We start from the raw sequence: 9,385 nt of genomic DNA, 5'->3' as shown, positions 1-9,385 counted from the left end.
TTTTAATAAAAAATAATTCCAGTTGTATGTGATCCAGAATGTCAGAATAATGGCTTATGTGTTGGACCAGATAGATGTCTTTGCCAACCCGGATTCGACGGAGATCGCTGTCAATTTTGTAAGACATGTAATTTTGTAAAATATATAATAAAGATGATGGTGATGTTTGTGGTGATGAAGTTGATCATGACATAATGATCATGATCATGTGATGATGATCATGACTATAGTGCATGGTGATGAAAAACGGTGTTTGTTCAAAAGCTGTAATACCAATATCAATATTCACTTTCCAATTCCTGGCTCACCTCTAAGATAGAAAAGTCAGTGAGGATATTCGGAGACAGGAAAGTCTATCTTGTTCTCCTCTTGCCGAAAACGCTAGTCCGTATTCTATTAAGACAAACTTGAATTGCTCAAGATTAACAAAATACTAAAATATTGTTAATGATTTTGCAAAATCATCGAAGTAGCCATTAACTTATATAATACTAAGTATTTGGTCAATATTTACAAAGAGGCAAACTCTTTTATTAATAAATATTTAAGATACAATTAAAACTTATGAAGTAAGATGATATTATAACAACAAGTTGAAAATGAGTGTTACATTGAAACGTTAACTTAAACTTTATCATACAATACAGCTTTATGCCAACAGCAATGCCACAACAATGGGGTATGTGTCGGACCAGACACATGTCATTGCCAATTTGGGTACACTGGACAAGTATGCGAAAAAAGTGAGTACTCCGTACAACCGAAAAGGGATGTATTTAAAAACTTTAAAACCACTCTTTTCACAATTCTGTGTTACCAAGTAGAAACCCATCAAGAACAATTTATTTTACAGAAAACGCTAAAAATGGGTTATATAAACGATATGTTTACACGTTTTAAATAAAATTTAAAATATTTTGGAAAACTTAATTGCTGCATGACATTCTAACATTTATAAGCGTTTATAATTTTCAAAAAATGTGTTTGCCGGGAAGCAGAATGTGATAAATTGTGAGTCAAGGAAGATACTTCATTTTTGGATACATACCCATCTCTCAAGTAAAAGGGCAATATCTGCTATAATCGGAGCCAGAAATAAACATACTAGTTTGCGCTGACGGTCACCTGTCAATCAAACTCAGAAACGATTTGTTAACGAGTTGTTGTGATGAGGCAAAAAAATGTATTTTTGATCCTTTTCTTCGATGAATTAACCTTCGTTTTACGTGCATTGACGTCAGACGCAAACTTTTTTCAGTCTCATATTTTGAGATATTTTTTTCCAAATTGATTTTACTTAGGAGACAACATTGTAAAGCGTGTACAATTGTGTGTAAGTGCGCTTTTTTATTATAAATGATGATACTTTACGAGAAAAAAGGCTAAATTCACAGTTGATTCATTTTCAACAATCGAGGTAGAGTGTCTTTTTTTTTCTTTGGGAATGTCGCGAATGTATCAATAGTCATTTAAACTTACCTATCCTATTGTTTTTGCTAAGATTTGAACGCCTTAATGTCATTCTTGTTTTTAAAGTATTAGTGGAATGTCCAGACAACTACTGTGAAAATAATGGGGAATGTGTGACTACGGACAGTGGCTTCTACTGTCGGTGAGTTTGTATTTTTTATATTGTACATTGTCCGAACATAATACAATAATAGTAATCTTTTACACTTCATATTATTTTCTCAACAGTTTTTTTTTTTTTAAATTTTAAACTTAGACCTGAGGACAGGGACTACATTCACCAAAAAGATGTATTTATCTATTATTGGATAACAAACACGCGGGAAATCCAAACTAAACCCGACACAGCACGGTACAATAATATCATGTTCTTGTTCTCTTTCAATAGGTGCCCTGAAGGATGGGATGGGAGTCGATGTGACAAGGTTTATGGTAAGATTAGTGTCAGATACTCTAAAATCTATTGAAATGTCTATCATTCTTGGGACCAGACTCAAGCAAAATGCTCAATCCAGGGTAAAAAGTATATTCTAAGAATCCCGGTATTTATGGAAAGAAACGACAAAAACATAATTGAAGATGAAGAACTACGACTCCCAACAAATCATGTAAACAATAAGAATTATAGGTTAACAAATGCGTATCACTTGTTGGGAGTGAAATTGTACAAAATAATGCACGCGTACTGAGATGTTGATATGTCTAATGCACGAGCATTAACCTATAATTCTTCCTATTTCATACACGAGAAAAAAATCACGTGATTTTCTCTATTTTTATAACAAAATTGTCACTAAAAATGTTGGAAAATGCAAGCAAATATAAATGCATCCACCCGCAAGAAAAATGAACGCATCCGAAAGCACTGTGCGTACTTATACTACGCGGAGTGCACGCCCGTGCAATTATACAATATTTATGCACGTCTAGTAATTTACTAGCGTGTGCTCTGATTGGTTCTCCCTATCTAGGAGTGTATGAATAAACCGTATTCCTATTTATTAATAAATTGGACCAGTCGTTTTTTAAAGACATTCACATGTTAGCATGTGGTTAGTCGGATATAACCTACTCATGAGTTTTAAGTTGGGTATGACTATAACATTTTTTGCTTTAATATTGATAGCTGGGGTATTTTGAGTAAGAATATAAGGGGGTCCAGCTAATAGGCACCCTTGAGCATTCCGATAATTTCAAAGTCAAAGTTTACACAGGGTTCAAAACTCAAAATTGTTTCGATTTTGTTCAAACCTATTGCAAAATAATCCCTCTATTAGAAGGATTCAGAAAATATATAGTTTGACCTACCTACGACGAATCTGTCTGGAGTTATTGGCTAAAAGGTCAATGGTTGGAATTTGGGCTCCATAGGAAAGTTCCCCTTTTTTGATGAAAATGGTTTTAAAATGTTTGTACTGTTATAATCATTCAGAAAACGAATAGTTTGCATTATCTACGATGTTTCGTTACCAAATGAGTTACTGCCCATTGGGTCCTATCGAGGTTGACGTAGTTTCCCGCGTTACCTAGGTAACGAAATGTCGTACACAGTGAAAACTATTCTTTTTTTGAATCATTATAACCAAAGAAACATTTTGAGACCGTTTTTATAAAAAATCGGATAAACTTTATTTTTTGACCACTATGGAGCCCAAAATTTCAACCTTTGACCTTTTCACTAATAATTCTAGACTGTCGTAGGTAGGTCAAACTATATATTTCCTTGTGACCTGAGGAATATTTTGGCATAACTTTTAAGTAAATCGGAACAATTGGACCTCATATTTCTTTTATTACTCAAGTGTAGCCACTGGGAACCTGTAATTTTTGACCTCTCAGCATGTTAGGCATCAACTTTAAACAAGAAAATGTTAACACCAATGTGATTTTTATTTTTTTAGCCTTTTGTTCCAACGAATGTCAAAATAATGGAATTTGCGTTGGACATAACAAGTGCCTTTGCCAATCACCATATTCCGGTGATTTCTGCGAAAATAGTAAGTAACGAAGAGAAATGAAAATATATGAGCTATGATGATAAACAAACATGGTAACAATAAACCCTGTATCGCACTGTGTAAAATGTATCTCCAAAAGGCAATAATGTGTTCAATTGTTAGTTGTGATTTCTTACGACTAGTCCAATAAAATATCCACTTACTTGCAGACGTTTCGGAAACTGTCAGTTTCCTTTATCGATGCGTTTTTGACGATCTGATAACTGACAAGAAATCAACTGGCAACTCAGTTGCTAGGCAGCAGTCAACATCAGCTGTATACAGATCGTCATTACATCAATAGCATCGATAAAGGAAACTGACAGTTTCCGAAACGTCTGCAAGTAAGTGGATATTTTATTGGACTAGTCAAGAAATCACAACTAACAATTCTACTATGAACATTCCTGATGAATTTGTTCAAGAATAATGTGTTCAGTCAGTGGAAAGTGGAACTTTGAAACTTAGCATTCAAGTAGCCCCCCCCCAAAAAAAGGGTTGTCTCAAAGCTCATGATAGTGGTTTGAAAAGAAATGCAAAATACGATTTTCTTTATTCTCGACTTTTTTTATGGTATTTTGAGAAAAGAAATCTTATTTTCGCCGATTTTTTCCAGAAAAAACTTTTTTTTTTTTGAAAAAAAGTCCGCATTTCATTTTTTTTACAAATCTAGCGATTTTACAATATTGCGGGCCCGAGCTTGGGGACAACCCTTTTTTTGCCTAGTAGATCAATGAAAGGCATACTCACTTAAATGAGAAAAACTCATGCACGTGTAACCGGTTTGTTATTTTTTCTACATTGTGATGTGTATTGCAGTGGTTTGTCCACATAATTATTGTCAGAATGGAGGCAATTGTGAAACTACAGCTACCACCTTTTACTGTCAGTAAGTAGACCTATTATTCATTCTTTAGATAAAAAATTATCAGTACCAATAAACGAACGCTAGAGGCTAATTCCTCTTAAACCGTTACTATACGGTATGTCTTGTTATGTTAATAATTGGGAGTGGATCTCCAGGACCACCAGCAATTTGGGAATATGGCGACTTAACTATAATCAAATTAAGTAATTCTTGGCCAAACTGGAACATGCGCGTTGCGTCCATGTAGTGTACTAAGCATGTACGCAGTGTAAGGCGCGTGTATACTTTCTTCTGTACCGCGCTATATTCGCGTGTGTTTATCGCGGAGCCACTAGCGTTCACAGTGTTCCAGTTTGGCCAAGAATTCCTTAATTTGATTATAGAGAAAATAGTGCGCTAAAGTTGAACAATGATGACGCTAATTATCTCAAATCTTGCTTGCCTCTTGAGAAGGGGACACTTGTATAGTGGTATTAGAACCTCAGAAAAAAGACTAACAACTGAAAAGAAATTGTCAAAAAACTTTTTATCTTAAAATGTAAGGAATAACTCTTATTTGGCTAATTTAAATTTAAAAAAAGATATGTAAATAGCGCCCTCAATTTGTACACAAATGTACAATCTATAGAATAAAAATCTAACAAAACCTATTCAATATTAAACCATATGTACCGGGGCTTCAACAACTAACCCTCGAAGTTTAAAAAAAAGGAGCATCTACCATCACTTCTCTACCTCTCTATAGTTAGATCAGGATATAAGTGGATAACCCAATCAGCATCTTCATCCTCCTACACCTTACCCAATCAAAATAACGATTTTGAATCAGAAGAAAGATGATATTTTTCTCATAATCACAGTAGAAAATTAGACATGAAATAAAACAATTATGTTCTGTTTAGATGTTATGAGCAAAAAGGTGATTAAGCCTTATACTCATCCTTTTACAACCAAACCGACGGTAATAACTCTTGTAATGAGGGATCAACATTTAACGATAAATTGCCTCATGCAAAACTCACTTCCTAAACTAAATATCACACAATGTCATTTTTATATAATTCATTGACTCTACTGCCTCTATAATGACATCTTTGTGATCTGGTCAACTCATTAACAGATGCGAACCTCGGGAGGGAATTCAATTTTTGATCAATTTTCTCCAGGTAGTGAAACGTAATGTAGTGTTCAATAATATACATTGTGCTACACGTTTTTGCATCTGATTGTCACAAACCGCTCATCGAAGGCGAACGCGCCAAGGCATAGACCAAAAGAGGACTTCTCCGTCTGGTATATGATACGAACGCACTTATACTTCGGTAACAAAGCTCCCCCTTCTCGTAAGGCGCGTCCTCGCTCCTTACTTCCTGGATTCGTCCAGCCATTTTATAACCTCTAACTCTTTCCAATGGATGGGTCCACCTGGTGTTAAGAAACAGCAGGGACCACCACAGCCTGCGCTATCTTCGAGTCACTTCCGGGCCTCGAACCACAACCTTGTGGTTAAAAGGCGAGCCTGCTAGTGCATAGACCAAAAGAGGACTTCCACATCTGGTCTGTGACACTAACGCACTTATACCTCGGTGACATAATATCCAAACCTCTATAACCTGACATAGATCAATTCAACTCAAAACTTGGAATCCGATTATTTTGATGATATCCCATAACGTGACGTACAAAACACAATATGAAGAATGCGAAGTAATGGACGTCTATAATATTCTAATACTGTACCGTATTTAATTTGCAATAGTTTTGATTAAAAAATCCAAATAATTGGCTTATTTCTTGTTGTGTATTTTCTTTTGTAGATGTGCTGATGGTTATGAGGGTGATCAGTGTGACCAAACATCAGGTTGGTTTAGCATTGTTAAACACATAATATTATGTTTAAATACTATTAAAAGTAACTTGTTTAAACCTTGTTTCTAAAATCACAATGATTCCGTATGAAGTCTAATCTATAATTATTCATTTCAGTATTGTTATAGATTATTCATTTCTGTATTGTATTAGCAACTTAATTAGTCGAAGTGATCAGAGTATCACAAGCTGTATGAATCCTGTCTGTCTGTCTGTCTTTATGGAATTCCAGGGGGAACTCGGCTGTGGCGATTAATGTTATCACGCCAAGCTGACACAAGGTCAATTTCTATAAACCTTTTTACGTCTATTTGGAAACATCATAGCCTGATGGTCCATTTTTGGACGGTACAATAATTACTCTTGGGTCTGTTGAGTGGAGGAAATGACCGAGATGGGGTTCGAACCAACAACCTTACGATCATGAGTCCAATGCTCTAGCTACTGCGCCACACGACCCAGGTTCAGTTCTCATTGTTGGACCCAATCCAGTCTTATCAGTCTATAATACCGAATTCATTAATTTAAGAGTATTAAACAATTCATTGATGCCAGCACTGGTGATATCCATTAATGTTTCTAGACTGGAAGTCTGCAAAGGTGGCCTCCACGCTGTTGGTGGTCTTCCACTACTTTTAAATGGAACAGCATTAATCGTGTTAAATTTTTAGAAAAATTTAGATTTTTTTTCCAAGTTTATGACAGCATAAACAAGATAAACAAGATTTTCCGTCTTCGGTCGATAAATATTTTTTTAAAGCAAGCGATTTATAGCGCGCTACGCAGAAGCACTACGCCTAGACGTTGATACACAAGCCTCAGCACACTTTACACGTTGTCGCTGATCAATATGGCCCCACATCATTCCATAAACCATTTAACAACAACACAGGGACTTTGCTGCTTAAAGAGCGCACACCCTAGATATTTCCCCCTCTTGAAAGCTGACATGCTTGAAAGCGGACATGGCTACTTGATGAATTGTTTAAATCGAATTAATCAATTCGATATTATATATACTGCTCATTGAATGTAACTTGTATAACAAATATAAAGCATCCTTTAAAATGACATGCAGGTAAGTATCAGAGAAAATATTGTATGCTAGGTAGTTTTGCGCTTCTTGAATTTAACTATATGCATACACCTTTCACCTAATACCGTAAAACCTCGTCTACAAGCATATAGAATGCTTTTGAAAGGATAACATTATATAGTTTGAGCAAATAATATTACCGATACAAACATAATACAAAATTAATATGTATTATTGGAAGACCAGTCTGTTGTATTGTCGTATTTACGTATGTTTTGTTTTAATTAAGCTTTCATCAAAAACACTCTATATGCTTGTAGACGAGGTTTTACGGTATGTCACCTAGCGTGTTAGCTTTTAAACTTAAGAATTTAGGAGGTTCAGGAAGGGTTCTATTGTATCATATTTATCAAGGTTTATCAGGAGGTGCTATCGGCGGTATTGCTGTAGGATCTATAGTAGGGTTACTCACCATCGCCGCTGCGGTTAGCTGTCTAATGATGATACATAAAGGCATATTTGCACCGAAGTCACCTATTTCTCCAGTCAATGCTGGATTTCCACCCATTAATTATGGGAATATGTCACAGATTATGAATCCTGCAGATGGCAATGCCATACTTATGGATGGGAGGTCGGTAAGTTGCCAAGATATGTAAGATTTTGATACTTAAAATATAAATTATACTGCAAAAAAAGTATTGTTACACTCAAGTCAATTTCTTGATGAAATGAACACTCATTGTGTTGAGCAAGATATGGTAATTTACATGACAAAGGGTAAGATTACTAAAATTTCAAATCGAGCTATTCGTTACTCCAAGTCCCTTTCCCCACCATTTAAAACAGGTGCTTTGCGTGACGGTATAACAGGCTTTGAACTGTGTTCATCTCATTGGTAGGTTTAAAAGAAAATTTCAATGGAAATATTGTTATTTTTTGGAAACTCTGAATTTTGTCATATTAATATTATTCTCTTTTTGCGCGCAATTTATTAACCATGCGGTCTTTTTACAGGTGATCAATAACGGGAACTTTTATTTGTTGAAAATATGTTGGAACTTTTATTTGTTGAAATATTTTCATTCACCACTATGCATACTTATTTGAATAATTCTATTTCTTGAACTATTGCAGCTACACTATCCGTACCAACCAGATGTAAACTATTAACGTTTGATGCATTACTCCCACTATGACCGATTTGCCATGGCACACCATGTTGAATCATGACAATTATACAAATGATAAATACAAACATATAGACAGACGGATATGACGAGGAAAAATATGATGAAGGTCATCCGCAGATTTTAAACAATTTTGTTAACCTAAGACCCGTGATATGATGCACCAGCAGTCCATGATTTGTTGCACCGGGACCCCCTTCCAACAACAGGCGGCATAGGGCACGCGACACGTGATGTTGGAGGCTGGCGAAAATACAAGAATGACAGCCCAATTCAGAATAGACGGTTAGCAGTTATAAATTGAAAAACAACATACTTATAGTGGGGTACTTTGTCGAACCCCAACGGTTTTAGAGTAATCTAATTTTGCTTTGACACCACATAACAAATTTAGAATTGTTTGTGAAGATTTCATGATTATGTGTTAATCCAATGGCGACGTCAAAAATGGCGATATCGCATCCGCCATCACCTGCCAACAACACACGCACACACTACTCAACCGGAAGTCGATATCGTCCTTTCTGGCAGAACGGAGTTTTTTTTTTTTTTTTTTTGATGAGCAAATATAGGACGGATGGCTTAAAGATTAAAAATAATGTAAAAAATCTCAGTAATATCAGATTATCATCAGATCACCATATATTTGTAGTGTTAATACCATACAAGCATACTAAAGAAGAGTGACATTTTAATTGAATGCTATTATGAATCATTTGCCGGGAATTCGACTATATATTATTTGGTCCCCATTCAGTATAGTCTTCGAGATAGTCATAAAAAATACCGCTCAGCCTGTTGTTTTTTCTAATAAGAGTGGTAATTTCAAATACTATAGCTAGCTGTCTGTAAGAGTTGAGGAGCTTCTGTAAGCAAGAAGATTACGTTTTAGAACTCCATTTTAGGACCAAATCAATCTTTGTAATTTGTGAAGTGGTCTCTTTAATCAAGGCAT

The 9,385-nt window shown here is 35.4% G+C and overlaps 2 long non-coding RNA genes across 2 annotated transcripts; both read left to right on the top strand.

Annotated features, from left to right (window-relative positions):
• Positions 1–25: 25 nt before the first annotated feature.
• Positions 26–1,888, top strand: LOC140143484 (uncharacterized). Its single transcript, XR_011857756.1, has 4 exons — positions 26–118; positions 648–743; positions 1,537–1,612; positions 1,859–1,888. It is a non-coding gene; the product is annotated as an uncharacterized lncRNA (long non-coding RNA).
• A 4,269-nt stretch (positions 1,889–6,157) lies between these two features.
• LOC140143506 (uncharacterized) lies at positions 6,158–8,971 on the top strand. The gene is made up of 3 exons (XR_011857761.1): positions 6,158–6,196; positions 7,655–7,878; positions 8,378–8,971. It is a non-coding gene; the product is annotated as an uncharacterized lncRNA (long non-coding RNA).
• The last annotated feature ends 414 nt before the right edge of the window (positions 8,972–9,385 follow it).

Source organism: Amphiura filiformis, unplaced genomic scaffold (genome assembly GCF_039555335.1).
Source record: "Amphiura filiformis unplaced genomic scaffold, Afil_fr2py scaffold_22, whole genome shotgun sequence".
NCBI classification, from domain to species: domain Eukaryota; kingdom Metazoa; phylum Echinodermata; class Ophiuroidea; order Amphilepidida; family Amphiuridae; genus Amphiura; species Amphiura filiformis.
Note: the sequence above shows the minus strand (reverse complement) of the source record. Positions and strands in the feature narration are given on the sequence as shown.